This window comes from Lactuca sativa, chromosome 5 (assembly GCF_002870075.4).
Source record: "Lactuca sativa cultivar Salinas chromosome 5, Lsat_Salinas_v11, whole genome shotgun sequence".
Taxonomy (NCBI): Eukaryota; Viridiplantae; Streptophyta; class Magnoliopsida; order Asterales; family Asteraceae; genus Lactuca; species Lactuca sativa.
In genome coordinates, this window is record NC_056627.2 from 3,726,533 (window position 1) to 3,749,914 (window position 23,382).

Below are 23,382 nucleotides of genomic sequence, written 5' to 3' on the forward strand. Positions count from 1 at the left end.
AAGGACCATATTGACATAATCTGTAAGGAGGCAACTCTTGATCAGAAGTGATAGTCAAAATGGAATCTGGTAATGTTTCAAAGTTAGAATTTTCATTCTGTGTAAGATTAAGGAAACTTATTTCCAAGGAGTTGATCTCCTTTGGAATACTCTATAATGATTGTTGCCAAGTCTTTGTGAGTTTGTGCATAATCGTTACAAGAGTATCAATGCATATAAGTTTAGAATCTAACATATTTCAGTAAATGGCATGAATTTGGAATTCTTGCATTTGCAGTAAGGATTTAGGAGTGTGAAAAGAGAATCATTGAAGTTATGTTCAATTGATCTAGTTCACAAAGTAAAGGTCATAGACAAACATAGTATGCATACTTGGTGTATGGCATGACTAGTGTTTAGAAAACATAGTGTACATGCTTGGAGCATGGGACAACTATTGTTTTAAATTCAAGAATAAAGTTGATAGCTGAAACAGTATACAATGAATAATGTGTAATCATATGGTGATAGGTTTTGATACCATATTGGATTCTATTATTATTGTGTTTCACTTTGCATGTTTTGACTTCCCGAATAAACTGGGTTATTCTTATGGAATGACTAAGTTATTCAAAATATCCACAGTCGGTCATATGTTGGAAGTAGATATGAATTAAGACTGTCATGGGTTGGCTTGTAGAGGTCTAAGGTGTTGGACAAAGGGCTACAACACTCATGAGTGCTCATAAGTTCTGAGTATTGGATTCAACCCGCGCTCATTGGAATCACTTCATGGATTTTATCACGAGTGATCATGAGACGATAATATCTTATATTCTTCAAACCTAGAGATATGAGTTGTTACTATGAGTTGATAGTACATTGATAGCACGAAAACGCATTTGGTAACTCGGTACTATAAAACGTGCCTTTGTGTATGATTCAAAAAGTAGTAGAACAAGCCATATGAGTCGAAGTTTATCCGTTCCTTTTACCTTCGGGATAAAAGCGATATCTGTGGGCCCCTCGATGATTTGAGGATGACAAAGGGAAGTGCTCGGCCGGGCCAGGACTGATTTGATTTGTTCAATTAGTCAGTCGTCATAAATCGCAAATCGGGAAACAACAAATGGATAGAGAGAATGATTATAATCCATGTCTCAGTCCATGTGATATCTAGAATGGAGGAATATATGATCCCTTATCTAATGGACAAGTCACTGACAAAGGTCAGAGTTCATCTACAAGGTCAGAGTTCGACAGAAGCTTTTGAGAGCTACGATTGCCAGTTGGTTCCTAAAGTCATACGCAATAATAGTTTTAGACTTATCCAAGTGGGAGACTGTTGGATTAATGTCTAAGTCCATAACTATAATTGGTAAGACTTGACCCGACCCAGCATGGTCCATTTGGGTTGCATACCATCATGCACTTGGATAGACTAAAAGAGAGAAATAAGACACTTATGGTTATTAATATATTATAAGTTCTAGTATATTAATAATAAGAATAATAAGATTATTTAATTAGTATTGATCGAGAATTAATCTAGGATTAATTAAGTGATCAAAAGAAGACTAATTAAATATATGGGTTGATTGTGTAAATCATCCATACTTGTATAGTGGGCTAATGCTCCATGGATTATCTAGTTGGGCCAAAACCCATATGATGCTCCGTGGATGCTCCATGGTGTATTTGAACCCATGGATCCAAGGAAATGGAAAGCCATGACAATTAAGAGTTTACCCTAATTGTAACACTATATAAAGATATTATTCTTGGCAAAATCGGCACTAGTATTATTCTAGAGAGGGCTAGCCGATTTCATGAAGTGTAGAATTCTCTCAAGTATTCTAAGTGTTTTGGTGATTGTGATTCCATTTGAGGTGTCACACTTGGGGCACTAGGCACTCAAGCTTCATGAAGACTTTCTACACCAAAGAGGTATGTATTCTATCTTGTTATATTCTTTGTTTTATATGCTAGATTAGGATAATACCTTGGATATTCATATTTGCATGTATAATAGAGAAAACATAGATACAAGGTATTTAGGGTTGCATGTACACTTAGGAGTGTTAGAATGCTCAAAACCCAACACTTCCGTGCCAAAACATCCATCAACGAGTTTTCAGCGGCCAGATCCTCTTGGAGTTTAGAGAGGCGCTCGTCAAGAGAGGCACGGAGGGCAGAGTTGTCGTCTGTCAAAAATTGACGAAGTGTGGCAAAAGACTTCAACTCTGTAGAGACAAACGTGTCCAACTGTTGAACAATTTGTTCCAACGTAGTCTTTGTGGCATCTGCGCTCTCCTGTAAAGACTTTAACAGGGTAGAGGCATCAGAGAATAGTTTATCGACTTTTTCGATTGCAGCCTCACAGGCTTTCGTCGAGGCATCAATGGCGGCGGTTGCAGAAACGACCGAATCTTGTTGAGCCCTGGAGAAGGCATCAACAATCTTCTGAAGAGTAGCTTCAGAGAGGGATGATTGAGAGTTAGAGGATGAGGCAATGAGCAAGTCGACCTTCTCATGAAGCTCCTTAAGATGCTTCTTTGTGACCGGAGCGTCCTCATCATCGTCACTCTGCACTTGAAACGGAGTGTAATAGACCGAATCAAATATCATGTTTTCCCCGCCAAGGAAAGGGTTATCTCCGTCAGAGGCATGACCGGGAGATAGTGGTGGTGGTGAAGCTAGGGGTGTAGTGGTATGGGTAGGTTCAGGTTGAGTGGTTTCGGGTGTAGGGGTAGGTGTAGGTTCGGTTTGTTTTTGAGTAGGGGTAGGTTCGGGTGCGTTTTGGGTTTCGGTTGAGTGTATGAGTTCGGTTGCTGGTGGTGGTTCGGTTGCATCGGTATGAACCCCCGTATCAGATACGTTGGTTGTAACCTTTGCAGTGGATGTTGTTGTAGCATCGGTAAAGATGGGTGGTGGCATTGGGAATGAAGTTTTGGGAATATGGGTAGAGGGGTTTATGGTGGGAATGGAAGTAGGAATTGTTTGAGTAGGAGAGGGAATTGGAGAAGTATGGATTTGCATGTCAGGGGTAGGTGATCTGGGTGGTGTGTTGCCCCTTGGAGGTGTGTTGCCTCTTGGAGAGTCGTCAGAATCCGAACTCTCACCCTCCGACTCACTGGAAGAGGAAGCGATAATCAGCTTTCGCTTTGGTTGAGTCTTTCGCCTCTTTTGCTGCGGGGACTGAGCAGCTTTAGTAGCTTTCCTCTTTTTAGGAGAAGGGCCTTTAGCCCCTTTTGCCACTTGTTTGCCTTTGTCTGCCTTTTTGCCTCTCGGAGCAGGCTTATCGACATCGTGAATGGACTTCAGCATCTCCGGCGTGAGATCCCTCGGACCAGACTTCTTGAACTCTTTGTAGGTCCGGATGATCCTGCTGTCACCTAGAACATCAGAGTACATGGTTTCTGGAATGGAACCATTGAAAGGGAATTTTGAAGCATCTGAAACGATGATCTTCTTGGTATGAAAGGTACCAATCGAAGACATCCGTGCACCGGCGACAGTGGGAATGTTGTACATGTCCATGACCCACTTCGTTATCAGGGTCCAAAACCTCGCATACGACACCTCAGAATGCCGTGAAGAAGAAGATAAAATTTGGATGAGTTGTTGCCAGAGAACAAACCCATAGTCGACATTAATGCCGTTGTATACGCCGTACAAGATGGACAGGAATAGTCGACTGGAGCCATCTGAACCGGAGCTTCTTTCTAAAAGACCCTTGAATAACACAGTGAACATTCGTTCCACTGTGACGGCAAACACGATTTCTTGAACTTTACGACGGAAGATAGCGCCTCCGTATACCCCATATTGTAGAACATGTTGAAGAGATGCCCCATCAGAATTGTATCTGGATGAACTCTTGCAGGATCAGCTTCAAACCCTAGCAGTGAGCCAAATCGTTGCTTGGAGATAGAGGCTTTGTGATGAGAAACTTAGAAGAATATCCTATCGACCACTTTATCGTAATGAGCAGTCGCATAGATCTGTGACAAGAACTCCATTGGCACCGATTCTGCCCTTGAAAGTGCAGGTGCTATTAGCGAATACTTCAAGCACTCGATGATTGGGAACATGTAGGAGTCATATGTGTGAGGGGTTAAGTCAATGATGAGACATTGTTGAGGACGAATGGGAAGGATGTGAGAAGTAGCGTGAACGGAGGATGAATCTGTCATTGTTGAAGAGAGGGAAGAAGATGATGAACAGTTAGGGTTCAGGGAATTCTTGCTCTCTTGGGAATTTTGATTGCAGTAAAGAGGTAAATGGTAGAGGATGTCGCCTTTTATAGTGGGTTTAAGGAGAGAGAAAGATCTGCCCAAATCTTCTATCGAAATACCAAGAGTTTTCCGAAGATGACTGATGCGTGACAGTTGGGGAACTGATGATCACGCATGAGAGAGAATGTCAGATTCCGAAGAACACGCCTCCCATCAAGCGCCGTTTCTGATAAACCGTTTCAAATTCACACGCGCCTTTCTTTTCCAGAGATAAACCGTTTCAAATTCGCGCACGCGTCTGCGTCGTCAGTTAGAGATTAGACGCTTCAAATTCGCACGCTTTCCCTGTTCCGCCGTTTGAAATCAAATCAATTAAACTCCCGCCTATGTCAGCAAGTCTTCATCTTATCGCTTTAAAGTGTAACGACATCTTTCGAATAATACGCCCACGTGGATTAAAATTGACCACATCTTATAATTAATCACCAATCCAAAGAAAAAGCCTGTAATTATTAGTACCAGAATTTTGGAAAATCAAAGATTTTCGTGCTAAGGGTGTAAAAGAAAATAAATAAAGCAATTCTTTTTAGGAAAAATTGTGATGTCAATAAAGACACGAAACAAATGATCCTGGGCACGAATCTCTTCCTTCAAAGTCAAGAGAGACCTTAAAGTGGTAGTGTGGTTTCCCGTTGAATGACGATCAAACACTTATTAAGAAGTGATGAAAGGATTCTTTTAATTAGGCTTCTTAGGGTGGCTTTTGCTTTGATTCAACAGTTCTAATCTTGAAATAAGATAGAAAGTGAACAAAGTACTTGTGAGACCGGTGTAGTCTGTTGAACAAGTAGGTGGATAATAATTTTAAAGTGGCTGGGAAATATAAAATGTCAAAAAAAATTAAAAACTAGATCTCAAGGGAAGAAATGTTATGGTTTTTAACAATTTCATAGGAATCACACAAAATAAAACTTTGAGATTTCATGAAGATACGTCCTTCAATTCGTTAGTGAAAACTTGAGCAAATTAATTTTTCACCGTCAATTCAGATTGGGTATTGAATTTTGGGTTTCACTCAGCTCGTAGTGGCACGAAAATAAGATCATAAATGCAGTTTTTGAGTAACCATAAACCTCAGTGGTAATTTCTGAGAGTCTCAAGGGTTACGTTTGTGAAACGAATTTAATGGAGAAATGCAATAGAGATGGTTTAAGAAATCAAAGTACCTCTGCTGTGATAAGTGGGACCAAGCAGAAAACTCTTATCTTATGTGAGAATAGAGTTAGGTAGCTCACGATTAGAATAAATGTGATAGCCTAATTGGGAAGACAAGGTTTGTGTATACCAAGTCATTAAGGCTATTATTCAGAATCTGATGAGGCTTTGGGCACATACAACAACATGCTTCTAGGGACATTTAACTAATTCAACAATTTCCCCATAAACAAACGAACACACAAATAAAATTAAAGACAAAAAGCAAAAAAAGAACAAAATATTTTTGGAGTTTTTTATATATATAAAAAAATGATAATAAAAAAAATAAAAAAATAAGGCTGAGAAAGAAAAAAAAAGATTAAAAAAAACATTGGAAAAGAAAAGAAAACTTTGGAACCGAACCCGAGCGTTCGGTTGTTTTCGGTTGAGAAAAATTTAGAAAAACCGAACCCGAGCGTTCGGTTGGTTTCGGTTTTGAAATATTTTGAAAAACCGAACCCGAGCGTTCGGTTGGTTTCGGTTTTGAAAAATTTTGAAAAACCGAACCCGAGCGTTCGGTTGATTTCGGTTGAGAAAAATTTTGAAAAACCTAACCCGAACCTTCGGTTGATTTCGGTTTTGAAAAATTTTGGAAAACCGAACCCGAACCTTCGGTTGATTTCGGTTTTGAAAATTTTTGGAAAACCAACGAATTTAGACTTTCAAAAAGGAAATACTTTTGACAATAAGATAAACAATTTTGTACATGAAATTTACAACCAAGAAAACTACCTTTAAATGATGAGCGAGTGCAGATGATTCAACCGAACCCGAACGTTCGGTCTATTTTGCTTCTTACGTTTGTTTTTGAGAGGTAGTTTGTGGTATTGACTCTGATTCCATCATACCTAGCCCTTGTAGAATTTTGTTGAATGACGCTTCAGGAAGAGCTTTGGTAAAGACATCAGCCAGTTGATCAGTGGTTCTAACAAAGTGAATTTCAACGTTTCCATATTCCACATGATCTTTGATGAAGTGATACCTCAGTGCTATGTGCTTAGTCTTGGAGTGTTGCACTGGGTTATGACAGATCCTAATTGCACTTTCAGAGTCACAATATAGTGGGATCTTTTTCATATTTAGTCCATAGTCTCGGAGTTGACTCTAGATCCAAATCACTTGAGAGGTGCAGGATGCAGCTGCAATATATTCTGCTTCAGCTGTAGATAAGGACACACAGGTTTGTTTCTTTGATTGCCAACTAACCAACTTCCCGTCAAGGAATTGGCAGCCACCAGTGGTGCTTTTCCTGTCTAGTCCACAACCTCCAAGTTCTGCATCTGAGTAGGCTTGAACGAAGAAGCCTGAGTTGGAAGGATACTATAGACCTAAAGAGGTAGTTTGCTTGAGATATCATAGAATGTTCTTCACTGCTAGCATGTGAGTTTCGCGTGGGTTTGCCTGAAATCTAGCACAATAACAAAAAGAGAACATTATGTCAGGCCTGCTAGCAGTAAGATACATCAAATAACCAATCATCTGGTGATAAAGCGTAATATCAACAGCCGGTTTACCCAAGGATGGGGTGAGCTTGGTGCTGAACGCCATTGGAACTTTGACTTTAGAATCTCCCATCATGCCAAATTTTGCAAGGAGAGTCTTCGTGTAAGCTTCCTGATTAATAAAGATGCCTTCGGGTCCCTGTCTAATATTTAAACCAAGGAAAAAGTTAATAGGACCCATTGAGCTCATTTCAAATTTAGTCTCCATCAGCTTTCTGAATTCAGCCGTTAAGCTGGGATTCGTAGAGCCAAAGATGATATCATCGACGTAAATTTGAACAATCATAAGGTGGTTACCTTCCTTCTTGCGAAAGAAGGTTGGGTCAACCAAACCTTGTTTGAATTTGGACATCTTTAAGAATTTTGTCAGCGTTTCATACCAGGCTCTCAGAGCTTGTTTCAGTCCATACACGGCTTTGTCCAAAATGTAACAGTGATTAGGATACCTTTCATTTACGAATCCAAGAGGTTGCTCCACGTACACGGTTTCTTCAAGTTCTCCATTGAGAAATGCACACTTGACGTCCATTTGGTAAACTTCAAAGTTTTTGTGTGCAGCATAGGCGAGAAAGATTCTAACGGATTCCAGCCTAGCAACAGGAGCGAAAGTCTCTTCATAGTCAATTCCTTCCTCCTGACAGTATCCTTTCACTACCAGACGTGCTTTGTTTCGTATCACGTTCCCTTCATTGTCCATTTTGTTCCTGAAGACCCATTTGAGACCAACAACCGAGGCATCTGGAGGAGTTGGAATGAGGCGCCAAACTTTGTTCCTTTCGAATTCATTCAGTTCGTCTTGCATAGCTTGAACCCAATCGGAGTGATCAAGAGCAGTCTTAACTGTCTTTGGTTCAACTTTTGATATGAAGGAGTTAAACATGCAGAATTCTACTTTTGAAAACAAGGAAGTCTGTTTTGCCTTGAGTTGTGATCGAGTCAGAACTTTTTCAGATACATCACCAACAACTTGCGAGACAGGATGATCTCTAGTCCATTTGGTGAGAGGAGGGTAGTTTAGGTCAAAGGTTGGATCCAATTCAGTGTTAATCATCTCTTCTGGTTCGGATTGACTTTCATAGTTGTAGGACATATCGGCATGCTCCCCCTCGACAGATAAGCTTTCAGGAATGTCTTGAGAATCTTGAGCTACAGATGTTTCTTGTGGTGCTTTCGGGCGTTGATGCACCTTTGGGTGTTGAGGCACTTTCGGTTGGTGAAGTGCGTTCGGGAGCAGTTTGAGACCTTAGCTCCCCCTCAACATGTGACCTCGGCTGGGATGACGATGGCGGATCCTCCCCCTCGACTGAAGCATTGTGTCGTGGAGGATCGTCAGAACTTGATTCTCCTTCATTCATTCTTCTTGTAGCATCGTCGACAATTTGCTTCATATGATCTACCTTGTTGTCTGCTGCGCAGGCTTCTGAGAGAGTGGCCTTCTCTGGTTCATCAAACAACTCCATGAACTTCTCAAATAGATTACGATTGAGGCTGTGACCTGGCCAGTTTGAGGAAAGATTTCTCCAGCTGTGTCCTTGTTGGCCTTCAGCTCTTTGACATAGCTGTCATCAAAAGTCACATAATAGGTTTCTTCTATTTTCCTCGAACGCTTGTTTAATACCCTGTACGCTTTAGAAGTAAGAGAATAGCCCAGAAATATCCCTTCGTCGGCTTTGACATCAAACTTGTTGCGGTGTTCTTTAGAATTGAAGATGAAACACCGTGAACCGAACACATGGAAGAATTTGACATTCGGCTTCCTGTTGTTGATGATCTCATAAGGAGTGAGAGTGAAGCGCTTGTTGAGATATGACCTGTTCTGTGTAAAACAAGCAGCATAAATAGCATCAGCCCAAAAATAAAGAGGTAAGGAAGCGAAACTTAGCATGGTTCGGGTTGCTTCACACAAAGATCGGTTTCGTCTTTTTACAATCCCGTTTTGTTGAGGTGTGTAGGGAGCTGAGAAGTTGTGACTAATTCCCTTTTCTGCCAGGAATTCTTCGAATTCTTTATTTTTAAATTCCAGACCATTGTCGCTCCTGATGTTGTGAACGACTTTCTTTAGCTGTACTTCAATTTGCTTGATGAACACCTTTAGCTTATGAGTCGCTTCAGATTTAAGCTTTAGAAAGAACACCCATGTAAATCGCGAAAATTCATCAACAATAACAAAAATGTACTTGCTACCACCGATACTTTTGATAGATGAAGGACCACACAAATCAATATGAAGTAATTCTAGTGGTTCAACAACTTTAGTGTTTATTATAGATGGATGACTTTAACGACTCTGCTTCCCCATTTCACATGCAGCACACAAATGATCTTTATCGAACTTGAGCAATGGCAGACCTCGAACATGACCTCCAGTGACAAGTTTGTTGATGTCTTTAAAGTTGAGATGAGAGAGCCTTCGGTGCCACAACCAGCTTTCGTCAGATTGTGCTTTGGATAACAGGCAGATAGTTGGATTCCCTTTGATAGGTTTGAGGTTCAGGGGAAACATTTCACCTTTACGCTCCGATTTGAGAATAACTCTTTTCGTCTTTGTCTCAATGATTTCAGAGCCCTCATCGTCGAATGAAACTTTGAGGCCGGTACCTCCAACAAGTTGAGATACACTGATGAGGTTGTATTGTAATCCTTCCACGTATGCAACCTTCCGTATCGTGAAATCACCGTTTGTAATCATTCCATAGCCTTTTATGGTGCCGAAGGAGTTGTTCCCGAACTTGACATTTCCACCATTTGAAAGAGACCTATATTCCCTTAGCTCTTCCTTCCTTCCTGTCATGTGACGCGAGCAGCCACTGTCAATGTACCATTCTTCGTCAAACTGCTCGTCACTGATAACCTGCAAAAATTAAGCAGATTTAGGAACCCAAAGTTTCTTGGGTCCACGTGAGCCTTTCACAAGAACAGGAATAGTAAGAGAGATGTCAACAAGGTATGTTCTTTTTATTAGTGTTGTTTCATCTTTCTTTTTGATGGTGAAAACTTTAATTTTACTGGGATTCGTTGCTGTTGGTTTGGACTCTGGTTTAACTGATGAAACCTTTGATTTTCCTTTCAGCTCAGCTGATGATTGAGTTTTTTGAGAGTGAACAGAATGGAATTTTGAACGAGGTGGAGAAGAATTAGAAGCATTTGAAGAATTAGAGGAGTTAGAATGAGAGAACTTAGATGGAGATGACTTCTTGGCTGGAGGCTCTAGGTGACCCTTTTGCTTTTGATCATTAGTGGGACCGACCCTAGAATTTAGATCTCTTTTGTTCTCAGAACCGAACCTCTGCTTTCGGTTGTAGTCATTCTCTGAACCGAACCTTTGCTTTCGGTTGATGTTCTTCTCTGAACCGAACTTCTGCTTTCGGTTATTATTGCTCTCTTGTGATTCAACAGAACTTTTCTCTGATTTTAAGTTCCTGTCTTGATGTGAGAAATAGGCATTCTGAGATTGCCAAAACTGTTTTCTCTCAGAGAGATTCTTCCTGTATCTCTGATTTCTTTGCTGTTTTTGATTTCTCATCTGCTTCGGTTGATGATGGATATTAGCTTTCGGTTTTTGTTTTTCCTTAGCTGGCTCACTCTGAACTGATGAAGTTTCACTTGAAGGAGTGACTTCTTTTGCAGGAATTCCTTTTTCTTGAGGAATGTCTTTCGTACCGCTAGTACTTGGCACATCGAAGCTATCAGGTTTATTCAAAGGTTCTGGCACATATCTGCCTTTGCTTTTCCATGAAGTCCTTTCAGACAAACCTACCGTTTCATCAGCGTTGTCGATAGGGGCTGACCAGAAGAACTCGTCACAGCCATCAGCATTGTCTTCGTTTACAATTGCTGTGAGTTCGGCAGTCTGATGTTCGGTTACGCCTGTAACCTTATACACCTGATTCGGAGTAGTTCTTACTTTTTGGTATACTACTGCCTTCTCTGCAAGAATCGGGGACTTTTGTTGGGACATACGAGCGAACTCCACTGAATTTTCTGAAATGAGATTCTTGTGGTTTTCGGGTTCGCTCTTGACAAATTTTGAACAGTCAACTATGTCCTCTACAGAAATCCCACTCATATTGTCGTCCTCATTAAGCTCAGATGCATTTTCAACATCAATTTTATTTTCTGAGCTCAAGTTGGCGTTCAATGAGTCAAATTTTTGTATGGTTTCAGTTCTCAGTTTCAGTTTATCATTTTCATCCAAAAGGTTTTTAAGCATGTCCTTATGGTCCTTGGACTTTATGAAAGATTCGATTTTGTCTAGTCCATACATATACGTCGGATTAACATCGTCAGATGAAATAACACTTTCACAGTTATAAGCCTCAGCATCAATTTCATCCTCCTTAAACTCAAGGAAGGGTAAAATCATGCGATGAATCTTTTGTCCTATTTCACAATCCAAATGAAGCTGAGTGATATTAGTGTAAAGACGTTTAGCAATCAAATAAAAAACATTTCGTTGTTTTAAAAGCTTTAAATTGTCTCTTTGCAAATAAATGTTTTCATCTTTTGTTTTGATTAACTCCGACTCCTTCAGTTCGATCCACATCCGCCGTTCCTCACTCTTCGAAGACACCCTGCTTAATTGGTCAGTTAGGTTAGAATTGGTGACTCGAGTTTGAGTTAAACTACTGTCTAGATGAGAGATTCTTGAATTAACACTTTTTAGTTCCTTTTTGTATGAGCATTGTGGGACTTTAAATGAAACAAAAACGGATTGTACCTTCTTGATCAGTTCATCAAGCTCGTTGAACTGTACGCTGAGCGGTTTAGCTGTAAAGCACAAATTCTGTTGCTCTTTCGTGTCTTCATTCCCTCCATCAGTATTGTATCCCCTCATCTGAGATACGTCGGACACCATCAAGCACTTTCCTCCATTGCTCTCTTCTTTCGCCACATAAGCCTTTCCATGAGAAGGATTCCTTACTTCATCATCTTCAGAGTCGGTTGACCAGACCTCCACGCCACCGAACTCATCATCAGCTACCGAACCCTGCACAATTAGAGCATTCATAGAAGGGTTAGCGGTAGATTTCTTCTTCCTAATTTCATCCAGCTTTTTCTGCAACAAAGCTTCTTCATCCTTTTCATCATCCTTTTCTACCATTTTCTTGAGGACGCAATCTTTTGCATAGTGGTTCTTTCCTCCACAGTAATAGCAGCTCACTCCCAAATTTCCTTCAGCCTTCGGTTCCTTCTTTGATTCTTCAGCCTTCGGTTCATCTTTGACCTTTTTACAACTATAACTCCCCTGCCAGTTTCGGTTTTTGTTGGTGGGGAATCTCTTCTTGATGAACCTCTTGGGGTTTGACACCATCATAGCATAGTCCTCAGAAGGGAGGTCATAGTCCTCCAAGTTAAGGTCTTCTTCCTCCATCACCGCTTTGCTTTTGGACAGGAGGGCCAACGAACCTAGGCTTGAAACCACAATTTTCTCCTGTAACACTATCTTTTCTTGAGATTTTAGGATGCCCACCAGTTTCGCCAAAGAGTATGATTTGAATTGCTCATGCACTTTAACTGTGGACACAACTGCCCTCCATTCAGATCTGAGGCCGTTCAAAAACATAACCTTCTGCTCAATAAGCTTCCTTTCGATGTCATGTTTAATCATCTTGCTAAGAAGATGATTGAAGCGATCGAACGTTTTAGTCATGGTCTCTTCGGCTCCCTGCTTGAATTCACCAAACTCAGACAAGAGTAAGGTTTGAATGGAGTGTTCAAGATCTTCGTCTGTAGAGTATAATTCTCGTAGCCTGTCCCAAATTTCTTTTGCAGTCGTGCATGAACTCACCAGCCTGAAAGTATCGGATTGAAGAGCGAATCTGATTAATCTCAACGCTTTGATATTGCACTGAAATTTATCTTTTTCGTCTTGAGCAATGTCTTTAACGTCTTTCAAAAGATCATTATACTCCTTTTGAGTTTTAATAATCCTTGAAGTTGCTGAATGAGAAAAGGGTCCAGAAACGATTGCTTCCCAGATGAGGTATCCATTGTCCTCAGATCCTATAACATAATCTTCAAAGTGATGCGCCCAGACTTCATAATCATGGGTGTGCAGGATGGGAATCTTCGTTGTTGATCCAATGTTGTTCGAAATATTAATAGGATTGGATTGCGACTCGTCCATACTTGATCGAATAACCTGTTAAAAGATCAGACTTGTAATGTATTAAATAAGGGCAAAACAATAAGTATCGAGTTACGTCAATTATGAGATGACAGCTCAATAAATATCAGTAAATGCGGAATAACCCTAATCGAAACCTTTTTCACAGAAAAGAAGTGTATGATTTACACAGCCTCCTGCTCTGATACCAATTGATAAGCTAAAAACTAACTTGAAGATCGATTAGAACTTATAACAGGTAAAATAAATAATACGAAAACTGTAAACAACTCAAGTATGGATCGAAGAATGTCGAATGATTAATCAACAATCCTCAGCAGAGCTCGATAAAGAACTTCTACTATAGAGGATTAAGGGTTTACAAGAACGATGAAGAAAATAATCTGTGATCTATCGTAATCGCTATCAATCGTTAACCTAATATGCATGCAAGCACATTAATTTATACTAAAACCCTATCAGCTCACGGTTGGACAGGCCCAAACCGGAGTAACAAAACTTGGACTATTAACCGAGCCCAATAGACGCAATACATCAAAACTGCTATGCTATGCTACCCAACAAACTCAATTGATCCTATGGTTGATTTCGTGGTAATAGTGCAATGGATTAATTCTTTTATTGGCTAGCGACTCTAATGATTAGCTTCGCGTTCACTACACTAAACCTTAGTGAAATAACTAACTCAAACAGTGATCAGTTGTCTAACTTAATTAAATTCACTAGATTAATTATTCGGGTTAATTTAGACTTGCAATAATTAACTAATTTGGTCCTTTAGTTAATTTCTTGTTGATGGTCATCAAACAAGCTCACACATGAATTTACTTAATTTTCTTATTAATTCTAGTTTCATGTTCATTAATCCTAGACATATGACAAAGTGGTCACATAAACATATGAGGTTCATAATCAAAAGATGTTCATACTATTTAATTACCTTCCTATTAACAGAAAATTAATTATCATTCACACACAAGGTTCTTTAGCAAGCTAAAATAACAAAAATCACCAACATTAAATTAATCCTACCAATAATCAAACCATAGTATCAATCTTGTATCCCCAAACAGAAGTTTAAGAGTTTTAGCTCATGATTGAAGTAAATAACAGCAAACAAACAAATACTAATTGTCTAAACATAATGAAAAACAAAAGATTAAGTAGAATGATGAAATTTGCCTCAAATCTTCTTTGGAATTGGATTCTAGCTTGTATCTTTGTTCTCTAGGGTTTTTCAGGCTCTTCAATCGCAGTTGATCTCTCCAGAATGGTTCCAGAATTCTCCTCATCGTTCTGAGAAGTTATCTTTATATATGCGAAACGACTCGTCGAGTCAGGTGACGACTCGCCGAGTCCATCTCTCAATCCCCGTATGCGATAAGTCTCTGGGTCTTCGAGTCTTTATCTTCTTGAATATTCGCTTGGACTCGCCGAGTTGTCGACCCTACTCGCCGAGTAGGTTTTGTTTTTGGTGGTTTTCTTCTTTGTTCAATTCCTGAGCTCTCAACCGCTTCTCCTGCTTCCTTTTGCTTCCGAGCTTCACTTTTGGACTGAAAATATAATTTAAACACTTTTAAGTACCTTTTGTCCATGATATGTAGTAATTTAGCTAATAAATAATAAAAAATCTATACTTAATATGAACTAAATATGCACATATCATTGTGTAAGCCAAAAACTGCTCGAACTAAAATTCGAGTTTCGGGTCGTGCACTGCTACGCCAAATCTTAGAAAAATCATAACTTCCTCATACGAAGTTAGATTTGGGTGTTCTTTTTTTTGTATGTTTTCGGTTTAACGTATACTACAACTTTTGTTTAGATTACTAAGGCTAAGAAGTCCTCTATCGTAAATTCACTATTTACGTCTCTCGGTGTCGTGCCCGTTTTGCTGTAAAACTTCGACAGGTCATAACTTCTTCGTTATAACTCGGATTTCGGCATTCTTTATATCCCCAGAATCCTTGTTTTGACCACTACAACTTTATGTAAAGATATCGGGCTAATCTCACACTTTAATTTTGACGCTTATTCACATAATTCACATAATACTCAAATATTTCATCTTTATTACTTCAAAAAGAGTTACAATAGTTGACCTAGACTATTACATTGTCTAAAAATGCTTAGCCATGAAACCCGGGCGTTACAATTCTCTCCCCCTTAGGATGATTCCGTCCTGGAATCATGCATCAACAAATAGATGTGGGTAGCGACTCATCATGTCACTTTCTGTTTCCCAAGTGAGATTCGGCCCATTCGAATGTTTCCATCGGACTAGCACTAATTCGACCATCTTGCGTCGTAACTTCTTAGTCTTACGGTCAACTATTGCCTCAGGCTCTGTAATCAGCCTCTTGTTCTCATCCATCCTGAACTATGAGATCGGGATTATATCGGGAACTTCTCCTATGAATTTCCTCAGATAACACACATGGAAGGTGTTATGAATACCATAGAGTTATTTGGGCAATTCCAGCTTGTAAGCTTGGTTCCCAATCTTCTGAAGAACTTTGAAGGGTCCAATGAACCTTGGACTCAACTTCCCTCGTTTCCCGAATCTTATAAGTCCCTTCCACAATGAGACTTTAAGCAAAACAGAATCCTCAACTTCAAAAGTCATTGGTTGTCTTTTCCTGTCAGCATGGCTCTTTTGACGATCTTGAGCTGCTAACATCCTTTCCCTAATCACTTTTAACTTCTCAGCAGTCTCATGGACTATCTCGGGGCCCATAAACTGCTTCTCTCCGGCTTCAAGCCAACAAGACGGCGTACGACACTTCTGTCCATACAAAGCTTGATAAGGCGCCATCTTGATGCTCGAGTGAAAACTATTGTTGTAGGAAAATTCTACCAGAGGTAAGTGCTTGTCCCAGTTCCCTTGGAACTCGAGGGTACATGCTCTTAGCATATCTTCCAGTGTCCGAATCGTTCTGTCGCTCTGACCATCAGTCTGCGGATGGTAAGCCATACTTAAACATAATTTCGTACCCAATTCCTCTTGTAGACTCCTCCAAAACCTCGACGTGAAACAACTATCACGATCTGATTCAATCGTAAGAGGAACACCGTGAAGTCTTATAATTTCCTTCACGTAAGCATTTGCAAGCTTATCTTCTCGTTGGCTGCTATGAAGTGTGCACTCTTGGTGAAACGATCCACGACTACCCAAATCATGTCGTGTCTGTTCTTCTTCGTGGGCAGTTTAGTCACAAAATCCATGGTGATGTCTTCCCATTTACCCATGGGTACAGGTAAGGGTTCTAAACTCCCATACGGTTTCTAATGTTGTGCCTTAACTCTCGCACATGTCACACACTCGGCCACATACTTCGCAACATCGAGCTTCATCATCGGTCACCAGTAGTAGGACTTTGGGTCCCTATACATTTTAGTGCTATCGAGATGAATCGAGTACATGGTCTTGTGTGCTTCTTCCATCAGAAGGTCTCTTATTTCTCCCGTCTTAGGTACCCAAATCCGATCTTGGAATACCTTCAGTCCTTGACTGTTTGTACCGAACATTAACATTTTGCCCAAACGTTCTTCCTTTCGGTCATTCTTCTCTAAAGCTTCTTCCTGAGCTTTCCTAATACTTTCCCCAGTCGTCAAGACGACTTCAATTCTCAACGCTCTTGGCATTTTCCTTTCAAGATTGACTTTCCGACTGAGAGCATCAGCAACAACATTTGCTTTACCTAGGTGGTAAAGTATCTCACAGTCGTAGTCCTTGAGTAGTTCTAGCCAGCTTCGTTGCCTCATGTCCAACTCCTTCTGAATAAAGAGATACTGGAGACTCTTATGATCAGTGAACAACTTGCACTTCGTGCCGTAGAGATAATGCCTCCATATCTTTAGAGCAAATACTACCGCCGCCAACTCCAAATCGTGAGTGGGGTAGTTCTTTTCATGCTGTTTCAATTGTCGAGATGCGTATGCTATCACATTTTCTCTTTGGGTTAGAACACAACCCAACCCGACTCCAGATGCGTCACTGTAAACCGTGAAGTCTTCAACCCCATCAGGTAGAGAAAGTATTGGTGCTTCACATAACTTCTTTTTTAGCTTCTCGAATGCCTCATCGTGTTAATCACTCCACATATATGTAGCTCCTTTGTGAGTCAAGGATTTCAATGGAGCAGTTATCGAAGAAAAGACTTGGATAAATCATCGGTAATATCCGGCTAATCCTAGAAAGTTTCGGATCTCCGTGGGACTCTTTGGACGTTCCCACTTCATTACAGCTTTGATTTTTGCTGGGTCAACCATTATCCCTTCTTGGTTAACCACATGACCCAAGAATTGGACTTCTCGGATCCAAAAATCACACTTGGAGAACTTAGCGTAAAGCTTCTCCTTCTTTAACAATTCCAACACTTCCCGTAGATGCTTGCCATGCTCCTCCTGGCTTTTCGAGTAGATCAGAATGTCGTCGATGAACACTATCATGCATTTATCAAGGAATGGTTTACAAACCCTGTTCATTAAATCCATGAATGCTGCTAGAGCATTGGTTAGTCCGAATGACATAACCAAGAAGGCAAGAACTCGTAGTATCCATATCTCATTCTAAATGCAGTCTTCTCAAGATCCTGCTCTCTTACCTTCAGCTGATCATATCCTGACTTAAGATCGATCTTTGAGAAGTAGCTCGAACCTTGCAGTTGATCGAAGAGGTCATCAATCCTCGGCTATGGATACTTGTTCTTCACCGCTGCCTTATTCAGCTCTCGGTAGTCTATGCACATCCTCATGCTTCTATCCTTCTTCTTCACGAATAACATCGGAGCTCCTCAGGGCGATGAACTAGGTAGAATGAAACCATTGTCCAATAGCTCCTGAAGCTGCGTCATAAGCTCCTTCATCTCCGTCGGTGCTAATTGGTATGGCGCTTTTGCTATTGGGGTTGTACCTGGTAACAAGTCAATCCGAAATTCCACTTGTCTATCAGGTGGTAACCCGGGAAGATCTTCTCGAAAGACTTCCAAATAATCACACACAACCGGTATATTTCGTACCTCTTTCTTTTCCTTCTTAGCATCGATTCTGAATGCCAAGTACGATGCACATCCCTTGGACAAACATTTTCTAGCTTTCATCAGGGAGATTATTCCATAATCTACTCTGCGTTTGTCCCCGTACACCATAAATGACTCTTTTCTGGGTGGGTTTACCCTTACAATCTTCTTTCGACATTGAATCTCAGCATCGTTGGCGCTAAGCCAATCCATACCCAAAACGATGTCAAAACCGTTTAACTCTATGGATAATAGATCTTCGTGGAATTCATTTCCGTTTAGGTCGATGATGATGCTCCTAATACGATTACAAACAGGTACGAATTTTCCACTGACAACTTCTACAATCAGGGCATTATCAAGTTTTTCTACAGGCAATGCTAATTTCCCACCAAATTTATGCGACACAAAGGAGTAGTTGGCTCCGGAACCAAATAGTATATTGGCAGGCAAACCATTTACAAGAAAGGTACCTGAAGCGACATTTGTTGCCTCCTTCGCAGCCTCGAGTGTCATCTGGAAGGCTCTTTCCTTCGGCTTCGGTGGCATGTTGGGTCTTCTTGCCTCCTTCTTCTTCAGGCAATCCTTTAAAATGTGCCCCTCCTTGTTGCACTCATAACAAACCTTCTTAGTGAATGTGAATTCATTGGCATAGTGCCCAGGCTTTCCACACTTGAAACAAATGACCCCTCCGTCACACTTCCCAGAGTGCTTCTTTTTGCACTTATCACACCACTTCGCTTCTGATCCTCCTCCTCTCGAACCAGATTTCGAGAATTTACTCTTCTTTCCGGACCTCGAGGATCTGTCAAATTTCCTCTTTTCACCAACTTCGGCCCTCTCCAGACCCCTTTCTTTCTGCTCGGTCTCCACATTCTTAGCCGCTCGAACAACTGATTTCAGAGTGGTTACCATCTTCACTGTTGGGCCAAAGTCAGCCGGCAGTCCGTTTGCGAACTTCTCAATTTTGGAAAGTTCGGTTGGCACTAAGTATGGAAACAACTTCATCTTTTCTGTGAACGCACCAGCATAGTCGTCGATGCTCATTCTACCCTTCTTCATGTTTTGGAACTCATTATTCAGATCAATTAGATCTATCTCCGAACAGTATTGCGCCTTCAGTTGTTCTAAGAACTCATCCCATGACATTTTCAGAGCTTCTCCTCGCGGCATTGTATCCGCCAATAGCTTCCACCAGCTCAAGACTCCAATTTTCAATTGTCTCACAGCGAAGACAGTCTTCTGCTTTTCGCTACAGTCGCTGCTCTCAAACACCATCTCCATCTCGGAGATCCAATCCATAATCTCAACAGGCTTTGGGCTTCCTGAGAGACTTGGTGGTTTCACACCCAATAAATTCTTGTATATTCTCCCATCCTTGTCGTTTCTCCTTTCCGGGTCATCCCTGGATTCACCTTGAGTCCCTACTTGACTCACTTGGCAGTTGTAGTTCCCTTCCTCAGATTGCTCGGGAATTGGCTCGGTCGGCTCAACATATATGGTAGGTTCGTCCCTATTTTCGTGGAACATCTATCTCATTTCTTTCCTTTATTTAGCTAGCATAACCCGAATCATGGCTTGTACTCCAGCCATGGTGATTGGCTCGGGTGCAACTTCTTCTACAACAGGTATTTGCTGAACCACTGGGGTTGGTTTTTGTTCCCATTTGCATTCACGTTTCCGCTACGGGTCCTTGCCATCTTGATATATACACCAAATAAGGTGACTTTAGATCTTTATTTGGGATAGACGTTTAAATCATCCTTATCACTCAGAAACGGTTACATGCTAGTTCTAATATCGTAGTTGTACGTTTAGAATCCTAAACACATAAGGTTTCCAGATCCGGTCGGCAACAGACCATAGATCCGAACAAATAATAGCATGTCAGGCACAAAGCATTTAGCACATCAAAGCATTTTAGGCATAATTCCTAAAATAAGCTGGTGCTCACACCTCACAATCATTGCTTAGCATTCTAAGTTTAAGTCTAGAAATCCTACAAATTCCTAGTTCGCTTAAACTAATGCTATGATACCAACTGTGACATCCCCATTTTTCACGGCCAGAAAAGACCGATTTTGTTTATACTTTGTTTAAAAATCAGTGTAACATTTTCAATAAAAGTGTTGCGGAATTTGTCCCAAAAAAAATATGATAAAGATTTATCAAAAGCATTTCCAAAGAAATGTATTTCATTAAAAGACTTGGGATGCCATGTTCGTTACAGATCAAAAGCATAAACAGTGCAATATAAGCCTTACTACATTATTTCATATCTACAGGCCTATATCTGTAATCCCTCATCCAAAACATCACATCTATGCTCATGCGCCACTACCTGCAATACAAGAAACTGAATGGGTCAGGCTTGGGAGCCTGGTGAGCGCATAGGGTTTTCAACCCACAATAAATAAGTTTATTAATTTCATCAATCAACAATAACCCGATTACCCATTCCCGTTATCCTCACTTTACGTCCCTAAACACCTATCATAAGGGACCTAGCCTAAGGATCATCATCGGGATGGATACTACTGCTAAGGGGATTCCTCAGCAATAAATGTCCTAAAGGCAACCATGTGGGGGATGGAGTACACCGGTGAACACATCGTTCATAAACACCTACAGGTTGCGAGCCTGCTAGTGTTCCACTGGATTGTCTAGAAGAGTCCGTGGTCGTCATCCATACTCCTCTAGATGACCGAATCAACAACATCAACATCGAGGGCTTTCATCATTTTATCACACATCACCTTTTACATCTACCCATGTCTTACCCCAACATTTTCGTAGATATAAAATCCATATAAAGTTTAAATCATTGAAAGCATGTATAAAAACGTTCATCCCGCATAGATATCAAGTATTCAGATAATATGCACACATAGCACGTAATTTATATAAAATACTTCATATCTATGTATAACCTGAAAGTAACTATGCACTCACCTGATTAGGTGGTGACTCGGTACTCGGACAGCACTTCGTTATCTCAAAACAATTTTCCCTCGACAAAACCTAGTATCAATATTACTACGGTTTAGTCTAACGTTAACCGCGACTAATTAATAGTCTGTCTATTATTATTATTATATAAGTGTTAAACAACGCTCTATAGAAATCATAATAATAGTCCGAATAATTATTTTTAGGGACCTAATAACATTAATATAATTATTTAAAAGTTATATTTAAAATAGCGTAGGCGTAGCTCACTTACAGCGGATTTTAAAGAAAATAGGGCTCCGCTGGAGCAGCGTTCCCGAACCGAAAGGCTCTTCTTCTCGGAGCCTTCGGGCGCTCTAGGGCTTCCGCCTCGTGATAGGGAGGTTCCCTAGGCCTTTCGGGGTGTTTCGGGGCTAGAGAGAAGTTCTAGAGAGAGAGGGAAGTGAGGGAAGGTGTGAGGAATGAATGGAGGCCTCACCACTTATTTATAGGGACTGGAGGAAGGTTCACATCGTGAATTTTTAATATTCACCTCGTGAGCCAGGCTGGCTATAGCCAGGCGCAGCCTGGTGCTGACACATGGCATCGCACACAGGGTGGAAATCAGCCGACTTTCAAAAATTCATAACTTTCACATACGAACTCCGTTTTCGATTAGACTCCGTCAGCTAATTCTCGACCGATCTTAAATGTAACACTAGGAGGAGATTAGAGTGTTAAATGACCGCGAATAATTCATAACTCCTTAATACAAAATCCGTTTTCGTATGTCTTTTTACCGTTGAGTTCCTATTAATGAGATCTTTAACTCTCATTTAGGTCGCGTAAGCCAAAAACTGCTCGAACTAAAATTCGAGTTTCGGGCCGTGCACTGCTACGCCAAATCTTAGAAAATTCATAACTTCCTCATACGAAGTCAGATTTGGGTGTTCTTTTTTTTGTATGTTTACGTTTTAACGTATACTACAACTTTTGTTTAGATCCTAAGGCTAAAAATTCCTCTATCATAACTTCACTATTTACGTCTCCCGGTGTCGTGCCGGTTTTGCTGTAAAACTTCGACAGGTCATAACTTCTTCGTTGTTACTCGAATTTCGGCATTCTTTATATCTCCGAAATCTTTGTTTCGACCACTACAACTTTATGTAATGATATTGGGCTTATCTAACACTTTAATTTTGACGCTTATTTTTATCTTTTATTTATTAAATATTTATAAATACATAATAAGCATATAAATTCACATAATTCACATAATACTCAAATATTTTATCTTTATTACTTCAAAAAGAGTTACAATAGTTGACTTAGACTATTACATTGTCTAAAAATGCTTAGCCCTGAAACCCGGGCGTTACATTTATATTGAAATAATTGTATCTACGATACTTTCAACTCTCGTTTAGATTGTTTCGGCTAAAAATCGATGTTCCATTTTGATTTTTGTGTTGCGTACTATTGTGGTGTGTGACATCCCCAAAATCTCGGCCAGAAAAGACCGATTTTCATTTATGCTTTTAAATATTTTCAGAGTAAATCCTTTTGATTTGAAAGAGTTGCGGAATTTGTTCCCAAAACAAAACATGATAAAATGATATTTATCAAAGCATTTCATCAAGAGATGCATTTCATTATATAATCAAAACTCGGGATGTCATGTTCCGATACAGACCATAAAGCATAAACGATAAACATTACAAGTCATTCAACAAATATATACATATACAGACTTGTAAACAAAACAACAAGATGATCCATCCATCTTACGCCCTTGTGCCACTTCCTGTAATACAAATAAAACTGAGTGGGTCAGGCTTGGGAGCCTGGTGAGCATATAGGGTTTTCAACCCACAATAAATAAGTTATATTTAATTTCACCAACCAATCACTATCCCGATTACCCATTCCCGTTATCCTCACTTTACGTCCCTAAAACAACTATCTCAAGGGACCTAATCTAGGATTTTCATCGGGACGGACATCACTGCGAAGGGGTTTCCTCAACAATAGATATCCTAAAGGCAACCATGAGGGGGATAGAGTACACCGGTGAACACATCGTTCACAACACCTACAGGTTATGAACCTGCTAGTGTTCCACTGGACTGTCTAGAAAGAGTCCGTGGTCGTTATCCATACTCCGCTGAATAACTAGATCAACAACAACAACAACATCGAGGCCTCTCATCTGTTTATTACACACCAACTATCTACCCATGTTCTACCCAACATATTAGTAGATAAAAATATATATTTTCATACGTAGTTTAAAGAAAACCTGTATAGCATGCTTTAATCAACACATATGT